The following is a 20,131-nucleotide window of genomic DNA, read 5'->3' as shown; positions in this document are numbered from 1 at the left end:
ATCTAAATCCACAACCGTTTGTTTTCTAGGGCTCAAATATGATGTGACACTAAATCCCATTTCTGCCCAGTAGGCTGGAAGAGGAGGCATGTTTATCTTATCACTCCACAACCTGAGCAGAAGACAAAAGAAACTTCGGAATTCACTGCAGAAAAGAGCTGCAGCTCACAAAGCTGTCACCACGTCTCCATAATAGACACCGTTTCATGCTACTTCTAGAAAATATCTAATCATTTAAAGACTTTTCACACATTTATATGAGACGTGCCAACAGTTTTACCTTTGTATGTAGTCAACAATATGTCTTCTAATTGTTTGCGGATCAATCTGACGTTTTCTACAATCTGAGATACTTTCCACATCAGTACCACATCTGAAAGGTCTTGAGCCAGATGCATGAGTCACATAATTTTCTGTCCTGGTCATTCAGTGTGTTCCCTATTGTGTATGGATCAGGTAGTTGTACTGGAAGAAAAGGCCTCGGAGAAGAAATCCCATCATTCAAAGACATTTCCTATTTTCTTCTGGACAGGACACATTTTGTGTCCTGTGTGGCACACCGTCTCGTTGTCTGCTTGTCAAGATGAGGTCGCAAACATTCGCTTTCACAAATGGGACATTTCAGCTTTTACTCCACTTGATATGTGAAACTATATTAGAAATTGCTTTGGGTTTATTTCAAATGTGAAGGATGGAAAAGAAATGAGAAAACAAAGGAAGAACAGTGGGGGAAATGTTTAAAGGGAAAGAAGGAGAGGAAGAAGCATAGAGGGAATACAAGTCGTCGCCCTAGAAGTCTGCTTCTACACCTGCAGAAAGTGGAGACAAAAAAAACCCCTGAGAAACCCTGGCAACAAACAACACACACCTCTGTCATTCTTACCTCTGTTATTCTTTCTCATTTGTCAGAAACACACTTGATGTTAGCAAATTGGTCGGATAAAAAGAATTTTGGGGGTTCACGTATTGCATCCTCGTTGTTTCTCCTTTAGGAAGAGTTGCCTTATCATTCTCCTTTACTTTAAAAAAAATCTCCAGAAAAACAACAAACCTGCACAGGAACGCAAAAGCTCAGTTTAATGCCTCTGATTGGTCACTAGATTTTGGTTGAGTTGTGAGTCCTTTTGCGTTTAGACTCAAACTATTCTCCATGTGACTTTTTCACAGTCCAAAATTTGCATATCAAGCCAGCTGATCTGTCATAGTTGGCCTCAGGTTGTTTGCTTATAGGTCCATATCTCACCTTTTGACACCTGGAGACAGGAATGACTGTCACACGAAGTGCAGGACAGACTAATAAAACTGCTTCTCAGAGAACCAAGACATTATAGGACACACAATAAGTCCGATACTTCGCATTTTATGTAAATTATATTGACAATATTATTTATTATCTCCCCCGTTTCTCTGCTGCAGCCCTTTATAATGTTGGCTTTTGTTTATGTCTTTACAGCAACGCGACTCACACTGTCATGATGTGCTGACGGTTTTAGTAAACACAAAAAAAACATATTTTTGTAAAGGTTACACACTGCAGCTTGAAGCTGTTTTAATGATCATCCCCACGTTGACTCCTAAGGCTGACCCTGCTGCCACGCTCTTCACTGCAGCCACACAACAAGCTTTAGTGCTTTCACCTCGCTGGCTAGACAGGAGAAACCTTTATTTTGTTTACTGCGGGAATAAATCCCCTCTTTATCTGTTTGAGTGTTATTAGCCACAGTTTTAGCAGCTGAACAGTAAATACCCCCCAAAGTTTTTTGCTCTTTCGAGACTCTTCGCTGGCGGGGAAAACTGCAAGCCATGCTAATTGGAGACAAACCGAGGGAGAGTTCGACTGGGACAGACCTGCTGCGTGAGCACCGCCAAAAAAGAATGTGGCTGTTTATGGCACGGCAGGAATCAGCCACTGCTGGCTCACTGCTCACAGAGCGGGAGCATTTTTCACACTGGCTTTATGTCTCTTGTTTATTTTACAAATAGTAAAATAAAGCCTTAGTTCCCGTCCTCTCCAGAAGGTTCAAATGACTAATTTCTGGAAGAAAAACAGAACAAGCTGATGGGATCGTGCCCAGACGTCATCTTTGGGGGAAAAAAAACATTTCCGGAAAATTTTTTAAAACTCCATCCATTTGTGATTAAACATGACCAAGCAGTTCAGTAGTGAAATACTACTGAATTGGATCTATTTTATAATGATCCATTGTGATAGATCTTATGAAAATGTCCATACCAGCTTCCCTCTGCTTGGGGAAGAAAAATAACCCCACAGCATGATGCTGACACCACCATGTGTTAGGAGCATGGTGCATTCAGGGAGTGTTCGTTCTTAAACAGCACACGGCTGTTTGCACAAAGGCCGAAACATTCAACGTTTTTCTCCTCTGACCATAACTATAGGAGATAAATGGTAATTTGGGGGCTGAGCCATACTCTTCCTATCCTTGTTAAGGGGGACATATTATTCAAAATTCACATTTTGCACATTTTTGTACTTCCATTTGGGTCTCTAGAGCTTTTAAAAACAGCCCAAGCATTAAAAAGAAAAAACACTCAAGCTTTTTTGGTAACATGTTCATGTTTTTTGGTGTCTGAAAAATTAGCTGTTTCAAAAGCCTCATTATTGTTAAGTCACAATCCAGAGCACCGCACATTACCTAGCAACCCCAGTCAAGCACAGTATGTTTTGTTGTCGACATCATCCTACTTGCTTACATCCTTGCTGGTTGTGCAGGAGACTCCACTTCTACTTTTCAAAGCAGAAGTATAATTTCGTATAATTGCGCATCTGATTGTAGCCATTTTCATGTAAGAGTGTAAACGTTGAGTTGGGGGAGCGTGGCCAGCAGCAATTTCATTTGGATTTAAAGTGACAAGACACCTTAAAATGACTAATTTTTCTTTGTGTAAAAGATGTGATGAATGTCATACACATACATTTACATATGGACGTCAGAGTAAATCGGGCATCTCCACACCAGACTTTTGAGACTTTAATTTGTAATAAAAGTTTGAAAACTATGTACCTTTCCACTTCCAAAATACATGTTACCTGTGTGTCAGATCAAAGCGGACCAATGTGAAACATTTCAAAGCGTATGAATACTTTTGGCTCTGTAATGCTGGTAACATTATGCATCCAGCAGACTGTCTTAGCTAGCCAGCTGAATACACTGAAGGATCAGGGTTTTTTTTTCCGTCAATAGATTGTTTTTACTCCCTGACGATATGGACATATCCCAAGTAGACAATGTCAGAATCCATCTGGCTCAAACTGTGAGCCAGTGGTTCAGAGAGCATGAGATATAATTTTTACAGATGGATTGACCACTACAAAGTCCAGTCCATGTAGCGAGTTGTTGGGATGTGCAGTAGAAGACTTCACCCAGGGCCAAACGCTTCGTCACAAGATCTCCTTGAAGAAAAGAGGGAGAGAAAAAAAATCAATCAACGCTTTATGACAATATCACAGCAACTGCATCCCATAATAAAAGTATTTAAGTGTGTGTATTTTCTCACCAGCTTCAAGGAATACGTAGGAATCCAGGAGTATTCTCGGGATTTGGACTAAACAGCGGTGTGATGTAAGCTCATTATGGTCATGAGGTCAGGAGCGGGATCTGAAAGTACACTCCAGCCACAAGATTCTGAGAGAGTGTCCAGAGAATCAGCAGTGTCATGGTGACCCACGATGGAGGCTTTTGGTGCAAAAGGCAAATGCTGTGGAGGAAACGAGTATTTGACACAGACAATGTTTCAAGATTTCATCGCAGGCATCTCAAGTGTGAGAGACAGAAGAAGAAAATATCCAGAAAATCACATTATGTGATTATATGAACTGCATTGTTTATCCGAAGATGAAACGGGTCGTTCATCGAGACGGGAACAATGTTCTTCTTTTCGCCTCTGTCATGAAAACATGACATTTAAAGTTAGAATATTATATCAGAGAATAACAGACATTTTTAATACACAAAGGTGGACTTTGATACCTGCTTAAAGGTTGTCGGTTTTAAGAGGTATTTTTAATCTGACAACACATATTCTAATTTATGACAGCACATAAAGTAAAGATAAACATGTTTAAAATTCATTCAGGCTTCAGTGGCTACTTTTTGATTACAAATGTGAGCAAAACCTTGTCGATGTTCCGCTAATGTCACATTTACAGCGTTTCTATTAACAAAGAAACGCAATTAAAGTCAGACATGAATAAAGAACACGCTGCGCCATCGTCATCCTACTACTTTGTTGAAAAACAGCCAATTTTTTTAAAAGTGGCGTTATTTTCTAAATGTCAAATTCTGCAATTATATTGTAAATGAACACAGCAACAATGTTCTTCTTTTTGCCTCCACTTCATAAATAAAACAGAGGCAATGATTGTGTGCAGGATTTAACTTAGGTGTGTTAGAGTACAGGGCTGAAGAACAATGTATTGCACACTTCATACCACTTATTTCACGCCAATTCACCCGTTTGTTTTTGTGTGTTTTGTTCTTTCTTCTCAAACCCCCTGTTGGCTGTGAGCCAGGTTCTGCTTCTGTTGGAGGTTTCTTCTTGTTAAGGGGAACTTTGTTTATCTCTGCTGTCATTTTGCAGTGAGAGATTGCTTTAAAGTCAAAATGTCGCGACATGCTTGTCCAGGAGGAGTGAATTGTTGCTCATCAATGACTTGATGCAATCTGCCAGTTTCTTTATGTCGAAACTTTTTAAACTACTTTGAATAATTAAGTAAGTGTACTACACTACTTAATAACTAGGACCAATTGAAATGTATGACTGAACTGAAATGACTTTTTTTGTAACGTGTCTTAAGTTGTGAATAGGTCCCACAAAAATATACTGAATAGAACTGATTAGACCATCATCTCAAAAGTTGTCTCCATTGACTGTCTAATTGCCCAATTTTTACATTTTGAAAATAAATTTGCTTTATGGAAACAAGGCATTTTGAAAAAATCTTATTTTTGGTCCAAATTTTTTGGCGGTAGGATGAGATGGGGGTTTTTGTGTTTGTTTGTTTGGCTTATCAAATTAAAACTGGTTTATTCCGCAAAACTGCAAAGGAAACAGTTTTTTCGAACCACAGGAGTCACATAATCAACAACCGGATGTCGACACTAGAGCAAACCATGAAGAAGAATGCGACAGGAAGTAGTTACAGGATGACGGCAAAGCATATTTTTTTTAACGGCTTTTTGTGTGAACGAACTTATTGACGTGCGATTTTAATTGTGTGTCTTAATTAATGGAAACACCACAATTACAAAATTACTTTATAGACAGACAGACAGTCAGACAGACTGACTGACTGACTGATATTCCACTGCGGCATATTGACAAGGTTTTACGTACATTTGTGACAGAAAGCCATAGCGGGCTGCTTTCATTCTTTAACGTGCCGTACTCAGAGCCCACAGATCAGCTTCCTGCTGCTAACGCAGCCAGATAAACAAACAGGAACGTTTTAGGCTGTTAAGCAGGGTCAGATCCTGGTCAGGGAGCAACAATAGTTTGTCAGTTAGATTAGCTCATCCACTGCATCTTCACCTGTGCCCGTCGGAGCGTCTCTCACCCCGGACAGCCAGCCTGTGACTCTGTCAGAGACTTCGTGGGGCAAATTTCATGCTTGGGAGAGACATCGCGCTACAGGTCAGTGTGCAATAATAACACAACAGGAAGACCAATGGTAATCCCTGTTATGAGCTCATTCATCCTGGTGAAATGTTAGGATCCTCTCTAGGACTTGTACAAAGTCCTACTTAACCTTTGGCCTCATTCAGGCTAGAACTCATTATCTGGCACAGGATTAACCCACATAGCTTAGTAAATAATCTAAATACAAACTAAGCATTACACGGAGACACAACCTTCCCAATGAAATTACCAGAATGTAAAAGTAATTAAAATGTATGTCTGAAATACTAATTTTACATATTTTATTTCACTGTCTTTAGCTTTCTTCCCACGCATCTCCATCTGCAGTTATGTTGCAGGACATCAGCACAGTTTCATACAAATAGCTGGAAAAAAAACAAAGTGTTTTTGCACAAACTGCATCAATGTGCTGCAAAAACACACAATCTTATTGAATTTTTGGTCTTCCCTTTTTTTTCCCTTTTTTTTTCTTTTATATCATAGATATTTTTGATTATACGAATGTATATGCAATTGTTTAAACTGAAATAACGCTTTCAACCCCGTTACTATTATTGGGGGCTTTATGGGTGTTTACTATGTGTAGTTCAGAGTATTGGTAAAGGGTGTGGGAGCAGGGAATCGTTTAGGTTTTACTTGATTATTATTATTTTTTGGAATAAGATATAGGAGTTTGTTCCACTTGCAGAGTATTTTTTTATGACAAAGACATTTTTCCAATGTTATAAGTGAAATAATCTGCCAGATGAACCAGTAATTATGAACAAAAATGAAGGAATTACTGAGTCAAAACAACCTCCTATGTCTTGCTGAGATACTTGTAAGTTATTTTTGTCTTATTTCAAATGCACAAGAAACTAAACCAAAAGTACCACGTTAGATTTTGTGATTTAGCACTGGCTCAGCAACCTCCCCACCCAAAGTGTTTTTAATGTTGTCTTTTTTTTTTTTGGATCCATGCACGTTTCTCTGTCCTTGTTGGAGAGCAGCGGCGTCACTCTGAGGCTATGACCAGCGGGCCGGTTTGGAGGATTTGGTGTCTCTGGGAGGTTTCTTTGTAACTGATCTGTTGATCTCTGGCCGCCGGAGGGTGATGCAGGCACACGGTGACGCACCGGGTGTTACATTAGTTCAGACGGTTGTGTCAGTGCCGGGAGGGACAGTCTGAGGCTTGTTCAAATTGTTGTGAATGACATGGAAACTTCACAAACACCCGAATCTGATGTGGTGCTTCTCAGGGTCAGGTGGCAAACATGACTTTAACGCAGAGAGACTGCCCTTCAGTCTGCACTGAAGGAAAAGTAATGTGAAGCAGGTTGTCTGTGCAGCGCTCTCTGAAGAAGCATTATGCATTTGAAACTCACCTCACTGTTTTTATTTGGCCCTTTTAAAGGGACAGTATTATGTAAAGTTTATTTATTTTATTTTTTATTTTTTTTAAGCTCTACATCAGTGGTTCCCAACTCCTGGGCCGCGGACCGGTACAGGTCCGTGGACCAAGTGGTACCAGGCCATGCAAGAAATAATTAAATATTTCCTTTTTATGTATTATTTGAGTCTGGAGGATTTTTTATTTTGAAAATTTTGAAAATTTTGAAAAACGATTGTGGTAAAGGGAAAATTAGCGGGGAAAAAAGTCTTGAGCGGGAACACCAACATGCATCTGTAGGACATCATTATCTGACAGGAGGATATCACTCCAGTAAAACCCTGAGCTCAGGTACGAGCTCGGGGGATTCACCCCAAATTTAGGACAGGGATGGGGAAAGTGGTACTGATTGGAAAACAGAAGAATTTTGACAATATTGTCATTTTTGCAATAATGATGCGACCAATTGAGGACATGGGAAGCATCTTTAATTTATAAAAGCTAGCGGATATTCCGACTTCGAATAGATTGTTCATCTCTGATGTTATGTTGCATGATAATGAATCTGAATCTGACAAGTTGTTGGCATTATTATCTCAGCTGATGGATCCCTGGAAGCTACAACAGCCGAGCAGAAAGGCAGGCGCTCTCGGACATAAAATGAAAGAAAATAGAAGGTAAAATAATCTTTCAAATGTGATAGTTCATTTCTAATGCATTCCACATGCAAAAAGGTTTTGAAATCTCTCATTACTGAAGCATCACAATTCAAATAAAGATTTAACGAATCACAAACCAGATTTGACATATTCTGTTATTGGCGTAGAATAATCTAGTCCAGATTTGAAGAGTCGATGTATTAGTTTTTAAACAACAGATGATCTCTTAACATTTATATGTTTAGAATCATTTCCATGATTTGTTACCAATTGACAGTCATATGTTAAGCATTATTCACATGATTATTATTATTCACCACATTTAACTTGATTGTAATTACAGAAAGGTGACGTGAAACATGATTAAATTCAAAGCATGATTTATAATGGAGAGAGGAAGTCTTTTATTTTGAAAAATGCTTGACAGGATCTAGTTTTGTCTTTTGCCACTATCTGGCCTTCTGGGGATTTCGGTTGCTAGGTTACGAACAGCCGTTGGATAAATGAATGTCTGGCTGAGAAACAGCCACAGTTTAACCTGAGTTCATCAAACACTTTTCCTCATCAAAAACATCTTTTGATGAGGAAAACACTGTTGAGCAGATTTAATGGGAAACTGGGTGATTGTGTTTTGCACATTGTTAAGCCTTTATCAATTACAGCCACTTTGGCTGAAGCTAGTCTAAATGGTTGTAAAAATGTCTCAATATGAATGAATTGATTTGGAAATGTTTTGATGGTTTGAAACATCTCCTTCACTAGAAAGCATGAATCACTTCAGAGCTTTTCCTGGTTACCATAGCAATAGCAACTAATGTCACTCTTCTACCTAACTGATGATGTCACTAGGATCCCATGCTTTGTATCAAAGGTTGTATGACATCACCTCTGAAGCCTCTTAAATAGTGATGCGTGTGTTCTAGAGTCATATGTGCAGAACCCCAGAGATTGATAGAGTTTCATCATGATGGCTAAGAAGTTAGAAAAAGAAACACACGAGTTAACAAAAAGGCTGCTGCCTTTCATTACAACAAAAAACGGTAGACCTAACTTAAATCAACATTCCCAATTTGTAGGGAAGGACAATTATTTGGATACTTTGTTGGAAAAGTTGCCTAGTCTTCCAAAATATTTAGAACAACAAAGGAAAGAGGAAGAAAAACTGAAGAAAGAGGAAGAACAACGGAAGAAAAAAGAAGAACGACAGAAGAAAAAAGAAGCAAAAGAGAAAAAACCTGAAACAGCCGACTCCTCCTCCACCTCCGACTCTGATTCGAGCAAAAGCTCCTGCTCCACGTCCAGCTCCATTTCAGAGTCAGATTTATATATTAAAACAGCGATTGAACTGGACCAAGAACTCAGGAGAAAAAATTGATTATAAAAAGAAACTGGAAGCCTTAGTTAAAAAAGGAGAGGAACAGAAGAAAAGAACTGGAAAACTATTTATTTACGAAAAAGAATTGATCATTTGGAGAGAAGAACAGAGGATGAAAATCATTGAAGAAACAAGACAGAAGGAAAAACTATCAGAGCCGCCTAAAAAGACCAAACGTGAAATTTTTGATTTGCCCAGATCTGAAGTTGTGAAAAAACACAACTTCAGATCTGCCAAAGATGCTTTGGAGGGACAAAAGTTTTATAAGGACATGGCTCCACAGAGGATTCCCCAAAGGTTCCTTGATGAACAGGAGAGAAAAAAGAAAGCTGAAATGCAAAAATCTTTGACTGCTGCTTGGGATGATCAAGTTGAATACAAACGGCAGAAGAAGATAGAAATGGAGAAGATGAAAAAGCAGGAGTTGCATTCCTTGATGGAATCGGACCGGCTGCAGAGGTTGGAAGAAATTGAGAAAAAGAAGGAGAAGCAGCAGAGATTCAGCACCCAGGAGAAGACTAAACCAATCATTAGGGAGGAAATTAGAAGACAGAGAGAAATATTTCAGAGTGGAAATGGCCCAAAGGAAGGTTTCCAATCCAAATTGGTACAACACAAGAGTGAGAGCAGGTTTCCTGAACTGGTCCCATCTCCAGAGGACAGTAAAAATGTTGCTCATAAAAAGCCAGTTCATCACAAAGTTCAGGAGACTCTGCCAACAGCAGCACCAGAGAGAAGTGGATCCAAGTCCCTTGTGGGAAGAAGAATGGCACATTCTGCTGACAAACCGGATGTGCATGCTAGCCACAAACCGGATGTCCATTTTGGTTACAAACCTCACGTAAATTCATATCGCAAACCTGACGTCTATTCTCCTGAGCTAGAAGAGATGCGTTCAAATGACAAACTTGATGTGCTTTCTCTTGGCAAACATGACGGGCATTCCACTCACAAACATCACAGGCATTCTACTCACAAACATCACAGGCATTCTACTCACAGACATAACGTGCTTTCTACTCACAGCTTTCTTGAGCATGATCCTTACAGCTTTCTTGGGTATTCTATTCAGAGACATCACAGGCATCCTACTGACAGACATGACGACGTAAAAACCAGCAATCCTTCACTCGGTCATGAGAAAGTTGGCGGTACCGAGCCTGTCCACTTCCCTCTGAAATCCAGGACTGTGCGCTTCCTGACGATTCCCCACAGAGTAGCAAGAGGATAAAATTCCCATCTCTGCCCTGAATCAACTGGATGATGTTTCTCAACTGGCCAAGGAGTGTGACCCAAGTGGTTCAACTTTGAACTAACATCTTTGTGAGATTGTTCGTCAGCTACGTTAGACATATATTAGCAAATGTAAGTAAGTATAATAGGTTTTCGCTGGGTGCTCCAGTTTCCCTACAAAAACAACACAAAAGGTACATAGATGGGTAGATAGATAATGTCTGTAATTTTCTTTATTACTAAAATTAAGTAATCGTACTTTAAATAAAGGTTTTCTCCGGGCACTCCGGTTTCCCTACAAAAATGTTGGATAGATAGTCAAGACAGACAGATCGATAGATCAATAGATATGTATCTATCTGTCTAGATAGATAGACAGATAGATAAGACAGACAGATAGATATTGTCTGTAATTTTCTTTATTAGTAAAATTAAGTAATCGTACTTTAAACAAAGGTTTTCTCCGGGTACTCCGGTTTCCCTACAAAAATGGTGGATAGACAGATAGAAAGATAGATGGATCTATCTATAGATCTATAGATAGAAAGATCTAGATAGATCCGTCGATCTAGCTCTATAGATATCTATCAATCTTTTGATAGACAGACAGAAAGATAGATAGATATTGTCTGTAATTTTCTTTATTACTAAAATTAAGTAATCATACTTTAAATAAAGGTTTTCTCCGGGCACTCTGGTTTCCCTACAAAAATGGTGGATAGATAGTCAAGACAGACAGATCGATAGATCAATAGATATCTGTCTATGGATCTATAGATATGTATCTATCTGTCTAGATAGATAGACAGATAGATAGGCAGACAGATAGATATTGTCTGTAATTTTCTTTATTAGTAAAATTAAGTAATCGTACTTTAAATAAAGGTTTTCTCCGGGTACCCCGGTTTCCCTACAAAAACAATAGACAGACAGATAGATAAATAGATTTCTATCTATCTATAGATAGACATCTATATAGATATATCTATATAGATAGATACATCTATATCTATCTATATAGATAGATCTAGATCTATCTATATATCTAGATAGATAGATCTAGATATATCTATATAGATCTAGATATATATAGATAGATCTAGATATATATATCTATCTAGATATATCTAGATATCTATATCTATCTAGATCTATATCTATCTAGATATATCTAGATCTATCTATATAGATAGATTGATCTATAGATCTACCCAGATCTATGTATAGATCTAGTTAGACAAATCTCTATAGATAGATCAATGTAAATCTATCTATAGATCTGTAGATAGATAGACAGACCGACAGATAGATAAATGGATACATAGATCTATCTATCAATAAATCTAGATCGATAGATCTACCTTAATAGATCACCTCTGATGTCCACCGGACTCTCAGTTGCCATGTCAACTGTTTGGGATTCCCCTCCGTTCTTACGTCACCGCGCTTTCTGATTGGCTCCCTGTCACATTCAACAGGCAGCGTTCTGCTCCCCAACAGGGAAAACCCCACAAGCTGCGATAAAAGGGCCAAGACAATGTTGAATATGTCTGATTTTCGATCTGGCATATTCAACACACCACCAGGTAACACAGCACTCACTGCACGACGTTATAAGATTGTTGTAAAGGGAAAATCGGGGCAAAAAAAAAAAGGCTTTAGCAGGAACACCAACATGCAGAAGCATTATCTGTCCCTCCACCCCCTTCAGACTAGCCAGCAGCAATTAGCAAACACCTTGGGGAACTGCACATATGCTGAGCTCATTATATAAGTGACAACTTAGTGGTAAAAAACGTTGTTAAAGGGTCAATAAAGGAGCCAAGTTGTGGTGACTTCCTGAAGGCATTGTTGCAGAAAGAGCAGGAGTTTTTAAAGACACAGAGGCCCAAATTCAAGATTCTGAATAACATAGTCAAATTTCTTTTAAATCATATTTGGTCTATATGGCAGTTTTAAAGAAACTGAAGGTAGCACAGTTAGTTGACTGTGCTAAAACATGGGACTGTGTGCCTGGGAAATGCATAATGCTGCCCCTGTCAGAGACGAAATGTGGAGGATTTGGAAACGTCTCGCTCTGCACCACCCACTTAACACGTCCTCGCTTCGACATTTTCACAAGACGAGCACAACAAAGACTCAAAATCCTCTCCTTCAGAGCGACAGCGCTTCTGTCTCTCACAGCGCGGCACAGTTCCTCATTCCCAAAAACCGCTCCCGTCTGGTGATTGATTATGTATTTGTGTCTATTCATAGAGGCCAGATTCATCATTCCAATTTGTCAAGTTTCCGGAGTGCCGAGTTAATTATGTGCAGGGGAGCCAAAAAAAAAAAAAAAAGAAAGAAAGAAAGGGACACCCTCTCTTTTGGCTCATGTGAAGATTTTTTTTCCACCTCTTCCTTGTTTGAAAACGAGCAGCCGAAGCTTCACCGGGCTGCGGGAGGAGCTGCTTGGCACCATGGGTAATTAGCGTGATGAATGCCTCAGCAGAACAAATAGTGGCAGTCGACTGTCTCGCTCATTGCGTGGCTGTGCTGTCAGAGCTCTGGGGCTGCAAGCTCATCAGGGTAATAGATGATTGTGGAGCAGGACCATTCCTTAACCAACAGCACTACGACTGAGCAGAAAACATTCCTGCGGGGGATTTTAATTTTAATTTTCGCCTCTCTTGAGAAAGAGAGAATCCAGCTGTCCTGAAGGAATCTATGAGGTTATGGATGTCATGTGTGTGTTCGGAGGTTACTCATAGCTACTGTTGCAATGCGTTAAAGAAGTTCAACATTATTCTACATGTGTTTTTTTATTTTTTAAATAATGCCCCATCCTCATCCTTTGGAGTCTTTTAGGTCTACATATATGGTTATGCAAAAATCCTGATGGTAATCCTCTGTGGGATTCGTTTCCATGCCTGAGCTGCTGGGCTGTCCTTGCAGAAATGATGGATCACATTATTAGATTAAAGAAGAGCAGGGCAACACCAGCAGCTGGATTTGCAATTCACATCCTCTTCTGAATACGGGCCTATTCTGCATGAAAAGCAACGGCGTAATTGGGCCTTGTGTCACTTGGTTGGTTTTTTTCTTTCTTTGTTTTTAACAAAGTGTGGAGCCGCGCAGTAAATCAGGTCAGCTGTCTGAAACACGTCACAGGAAGAAAAAAAAAAATCATACTCGGATATGCAGAGATGGAAAGCACACATCTTCATGGTACAGACATAAAACCAAGAAACGAGGTGCAAAGTGTTCATACCCATCAAACCATTTTGGAGCTTCAGTAGATTTCTATGAGTAGCTGACTTTACTGACTTAAACTATCAGTAAGGTTAAAAAAAATAAAAATAGCTTAATTGATTCGAGTTTTGGGGGAAATTGCTGCAACTGACATGAAGTATGACTCGGTTTTTATTTGTGCTAATTTTTATTTATTTTCACATAGTACTTGTTTTTAATCAAACTTAATTTTATTTCTTATTTTATCATTTAACATCAATGATGTTGTAATTACTGTGAATCACTGTGGTTGGCCGAGGTTGCTCTAAATGTGCTCTATGAATAAACGTACTCTGGGCTTTTCCGAGCGATGCTGCGCGACAGTTTGTGGTGCACTCTGCAAATCACTCAAATTGACGATCCTTAAGGAGGAAAACGAATGCTATGTTTACACTGCTCAACTCTGATGTGATCATGAAATTTGTTTTCAGTTTTTTTTTTGGGGGGGGGGTTGCGTGGTCGTTCACATTTCCAAATATTTCTGGCTTCTATGCGATCTCCTGTGTGAACGGCAAACAGCCTAAAAGTGTCCTTCATGTGCAGCAGAGGACACAGTGACGTCACACGTACCAAACATGCTTGGTGGAGCGAATCCGCTCCACTTCCGCATGTCAGGATTCAGAATGATGATGCTTCACGTCACTAATACTGTCTGTATTGCCTAAGAAGGAGGTAGTGTGTAGATTTTATCGTCACTTTTATCGTTATCACAATAGTACTGCAAAATATTGTGACGAAACTTTTGTTCCACATCGCCCAACCCTACTCTTCGTCCAGTTTTTTGGGGGGGATTGGGATATTTTGAAAAGCGGAATGGAGAAGAGTTTAGGAACAAAACTAGATAGAGACATGCCCCCAAAGACCAGCAGCTGTCATTTTTAATGCAACATTTTTTCAGATTTTTATTTGGTAAATAATGTAAAAACCGTCTATCATTTTCTTAAGTTCATGGTTGCAATGTGGTGAACTGTGGAAGGGGTGTGAATACTTTTGCGATGCGTTGTGTGATGGTTTGATCCCAGAATGAGTCAAAGGCAGAGGCAGGTACTCCACTTCTGGACTTATTCCTCTGCCTCGACATTGGATGTATGTGTGGAAGAAGTCTGATCTGCGTCAACCAGATTACAATTTCTGGAGAGTTTGACAGGCAACCTTTGGTGATATTTAAGTTACACTCACATACATGGATGTAGAGAAAGTGGCTCTGATAGAAGCCAGACTGAAGTTTGACAGAGCATGAGAGACATGCAAGGTTGTCCAAAGGTTACTGCAGGGTTCGAAAGGTGAGACTTTTGGGGACGTGAACACATCAGTCCAGCAGAGTCGTCGGGTCAATGTGAAGACAAGTGGAAGACACATTTCTCTGTCAGCGCGCAGAAAGCCCGCACGGGTTAAGGCTTTTGTCGTGAAGTCCCAAGTCATTGAGTCAATAGCCAAGGAACATGACACAACCTCTAACAGTCACTCGGCATCAAGCGGAACAGGGAATGGCATGCTTTCCATTTCATTGCACTGTGGCCCCGGCGAGACCCCGTCTGCACTTGAGAAACAGGAGAGCTCTCATGCCAGGCGCTCGCATAAAGCAATGCCTCGACTTGGCCTCGAACACGTAGCCGTCGCCCCCCCTCCACCTTCACCCCCACCCCAAAGCAGGGGCACACGATGACTCACCGGTCAATCCATAACCTTAGCTATTATCTCTACTGGCTGTTGTGGCACAGTGGGGAGGCCGCAGACAACCAGAGGGCTTGGACGAGAGGAAATTAGATCATGGCAAAGTGCAGGCACATTTCGATTGGGCTGATGTCAGGAGTTGTCATCGTCCATCAGTGTGTTGGGATGGGGGGAAAAATGCTGCCTTTTCTTCTGTCTAACCCATGACCTAACAAAATGAAAAGCTTTTTGTGACAAGAATACAACTTCATGTACAGTTGAGACCAGACATTTTCATACACTGTTGTAGAGCATTAGCCTCTTGCAGAGCAGCTTTAGAGCTGTGTGCCAAAGGAACAAAACTAATAATTGGCAATTATTATCAATCCTAGACACACTCATGTATTTGTCAAGGAAACACCTGGAAACTAGGAACTAATAACAATAACTATCAGTCTTGAATGTCATTTGACCTGTGGTCGGTATATAATGAGCTGACAGTCCGTCATTACATATGTTTCTATACATGAAGTATAATTTCAGTGACCTTTCCACCCGCAACTGTGACTAAATGTCAACAAAAAATGATTACAAACCGCTTCTTTTTTATAAAGTACAACAGATTTTTTTTAATCTACCAGGCAGATAGTGTCATTTTATAGCACAATCAAATGACTTTGTTACCTTCAATTGCTACAAAAATGTTGTATAAATCAAATGTGACATAGAAGAAGTTTTAAAATAAAATAATAATGTGTCTACTCTAAGCAATATCAATTTTATGTATCTAATGTGAAAGGTCACATGACCAGACCTCTTTACTTCCTGCCTGTAACACTGGAGGTAAATGTCTGTCACACAAGGGGAAGTCAGAAAAATATTTAAATTAACAAATAGAAATAAAATATTTTGAACATATGTTCTTTGAAGTGTCTACTATTGATCACTGTCATTCCCACAGTGGAAACCCTCCTCTATTTCACCCCCCCAAAAGATTACCCTATCCACAAACTGTGGCCTATGCACTGAATGACCTCTACAAGGTGATGCCACGTCTGAAACTACTTTAGGACAGAGCCGAGGTGTACTGCTTGGTCTGGTAGAACAGGGAGAATTTCCTGCCATTAGCAGATTTGTTCATACTGACATTTTTACCTGGTTTTTTGGTCATTTCTTTCATGAAATTGAGACAGTGACATCTGCAGCATTGAATCTTTATGGATCTAAAATATTTCTGAACACTCTTGTAACCATTCTTTGTTATAATAGGTCATGCATGTCATTTTTCTTCTTTTTTAATATGTATAAATAGGCCAGATTTGTGTTATTTAGACTTATAAAATGTAATAAAATGTAATCATAAATATGTGTTAGAAAGGTGCAATGATTGAAATGGATTCATTTAATTTGGGGGAGGGGGAATTGGGATTAAACGGGTTAATAAAGACATCTATGGTCAAGGACGAGAATGTTAGCAAAGGCTGCAGACCAAGTGTCCTTGGGCAAGTGTCCTTGGGCAAGTGTCCTTCACTTGCCTTGCCTGCTGGTCGGGGTCAGAGGGCCTTGTGATGCACTGCAGCCTCACCTCTGTCAGCCTGCCAAAGGGCAGATGTGGCTACTCTGTAGTAGTGAGTGTGTGTGTGAATGGGTGAATAACTGAATGTAGTGTGAAGCGCATAGGGGTCCACTGAACTTGATGGAGCGCTATACAAGTACATGCCATTTACCATTTACTATGCTACTAAGGACAGACACCCCAAACACAAACAGCTATAACGTTCTTTAATAAAGACTTCCATGGTCAGGGACAAGAATGGTAGCAATAAGTGAAGGCCAAGTGTCTGTTGCTAGTTCTGCTCACTAATCGAGTTTTTGACCCCCACATAATTCAACCGCACTTTATAAGTTGGCTGAAAACTTTATCCCAGAACTATTACTAGTGACTGTTTAAATAACCTGGAGATACTTGCTAGCGTGGTTAGAATGGATAACAAAGTATTCACTCATCCAGTTCAGGAATTCAGAAGTGTCACATACCCAGTTATCCTACCCTACCGTAGTTGTCCGATCCTTTCTGCTCTCCTACTAAGTGCTTTTGGATCTGAGACAAGGGATTTTTAAAATAGAAAATCACTTTACCATAACTCTACCTACCATATAAGCAGCTTAGTTTCACTTTAACGCTTGATGTGACAAATGACAGCATGCAATAACCTGTCCTAGTTCACAGATGATTGCGTTATCTAAAGTTGAGCTCGATATTGAAGTACTTGATCTTAAAACTGACTGCGCACCTGTTTTGGAGCCCTGTCCACCAAGTTATCATGGTCTGTTAGCAGCAAACATGTTTGCACTGGTACAGGCAGGGTTGACATATGTCAGAGTAATGAATCCAACTACAGCTGACACCCAAGTGCATTCTGACACCAGACTAGGTGATTTTCATCCCCCTGGGGTAAGTTAGTGATAGATTACTACTATGTAGTGAAGAATACTGTAGCAGCAGATGAAACAACAGCTATTCCTCCTCCTACACCAGGATTACCTGACGTTGATCTTCACCACTCAGGACTCGGCGATGACCAATGCGGACAACTTGAAGCACTATTACTAACTTGCAGTGACATGTTCACTGTCCACGACTAAGACAATGGACGCACAGATGTGGTCAGACAGATGAGGCTCCACCCATCAAGCAAAGAGCATACAGACCTTCACTCAACATCTGAGCAGACATAGACAGGAAGGTGCAGCAGATATAACTGAGGAGAGCTGCAGCCTATGGTCTTCCTCTATTGTTTTTGTGAGAAAGAAAGATGGAGGCCTCTTTTGAAAACAATTTTTTTTTTGCCAAGCCCTGAAGTATCACATTTACACTGATAACAGATTATACCAATTCAAGGTCAAGCATATTGGTAACAAATGTACCCTCAACCTTTCAAAGAGGCATTGTGTTGGTACTCAAGGGTCTACACTGGAGGGACTGGTAAAATATCTTGATGACATCTTTGTCTATAGTTGCTACAGAACCTATCTGAAAGGTTCAGTTGGTCTGAGCAAAACCCTAACCCTAACCCTAGAGCCAGGAAAGATTTGTACTCAGTCGGTAAAACCAAAACTTGTACCTCACCATATTGTGTCCATTCAGTACTTCTCCCAAACTGATGTAAAATGGAGCACCAGTATTCGCAGGGCTTATGGGCAATAGGGAAGAAAACCCACAAATACTTAAGACTCCCTCCAAAAAGGCTTACAGCTGTCTATTTTAATAGTTCAAACACCAAGTATACCTTGCTGTGCATTGATGTACACAATTAAAAATAATGCACTACTGCAGAAGCTGATTCACTCTCTTATTTCCACTCTTGGGTGCACAGACAGTCAACATCAAGGAAAATAAATGGTGTTCCTGGATTGTGTACTTTGCACATACCAGCCAATGCCATGTCAAGGAGTGTTGCACCCAAATATTCCAGCTTCCGTGGCTGCATTTTGTTTACAATTTTTTAGATATGTTTTATGTGAGACTTGCAAATAGGTGGGTGTTTTGCGAATAATTTAGTTACATTCCACAGAAAAACGTGCAAATAGGTCAGTCTGTGAATACTGGACTGTGAATAGGCTAAACTGTGGGTGGACCTGCTGTGATGTATTGCAAAGAACACCTGAAGCCCCAGAATGCCAAAAAAAGGTGATTTACCCTGATGAACCTGATCACCTTGTTGTTTTGGATGACTTTGCACAAAATATTTAACAAGTTTCCCTCAAGGTGGAAGGGTCCCTTCAAGGTGTTGATAAACCAGAAAAGGCAAGAGCTGTTGTGTCACATGTGAATAAGTGACTCAAGAAACACACACTCATGTATATGGATTGTGCACCATAAGAGGTTTATACATTTACACAGGACATTATCATCCATACCTAAGAACTTCCAGACTTTTATTTCAGCCATGCCTAACATTAGTGCCTCCATTAGGGCATCATAGTTTTGTAAGAAGGCTTGCCTATTCTCTTTCCTCCTCACAAGTACAGGCTGCAAACATATCCTTTTCTATACTGTACTTTACTCTCCCCAACCATCTAATTCCTTTCTTCCTCAGGATTGTACCAATTAGGCGTTTGACCTCCCACAGTGGAAGCCAGGTTTGGTGCCCAATTAAATTCAGAGACTTTGCTATGTGAAAGGCCTTAATTAGGCTTTGGGGACATCCTCTGATGTCACATTACTGGAACATGTTGTAGTTTAGTCTTTCACTGTTTACAGATCAATATCTATGTGTGGTAGCACTGGATTCCAATCTTAGTACATGCACACATGTTGTATTAATATATTTAATATTTGCAAGTTTAAATGCCACAACACAACTTACTTCTGCTGACTTTCACTTGTGATTGTAGCTTTCTTTTTTTCTCATTTGGGGATATAATTTTGTATTATTATTTTTGTCACTTCTGTGGAGGTAAAAGAAGAAAACCTTGTTACTAAACCTGCTTACTATGGGATTTGAATGATATGTCCATTGTTCTTTACATGAACAATGTAAGGCTGGTCTTTAGGGGCTCTGATCCAAACAACTTCCATCTTGACTGAATGTAAAAATAGAAAAATAATTCATCGAGGCTTTTATGTGTTCAAAACACATGAAAGTGGTCTACCTAATTGATTGGATTCCTCAGGATTTACAGGTGAACAAAGCTGAGTATCATCAGCATAACAACCAGTGACATGCGGTCAGCGGAGGCAGGTGAGGGAACCTCATCTGTCATCATGGAAAAATAATATATGATAAAATAATTTATATTGCCATTTTCACCCTGTGGTTTGTACTATAAAGTACCTATTTTTCATTTGGCTTAATCAGTTCTGATTATTTTTTTCTTCAAAATCACTGAATTTTCCCATTCAAATGC

Source organism: Poeciliopsis prolifica, unplaced genomic scaffold (assembly GCF_027474105.1).
Source record: "Poeciliopsis prolifica strain line A6 unplaced genomic scaffold, Auburn_PproV2 SCAFFOLD021, whole genome shotgun sequence".
Taxonomy (NCBI): domain Eukaryota; kingdom Metazoa; phylum Chordata; class Actinopteri; order Cyprinodontiformes; family Poeciliidae; genus Poeciliopsis; species Poeciliopsis prolifica.
This window is presented reverse-complemented; position numbering follows the sequence as displayed.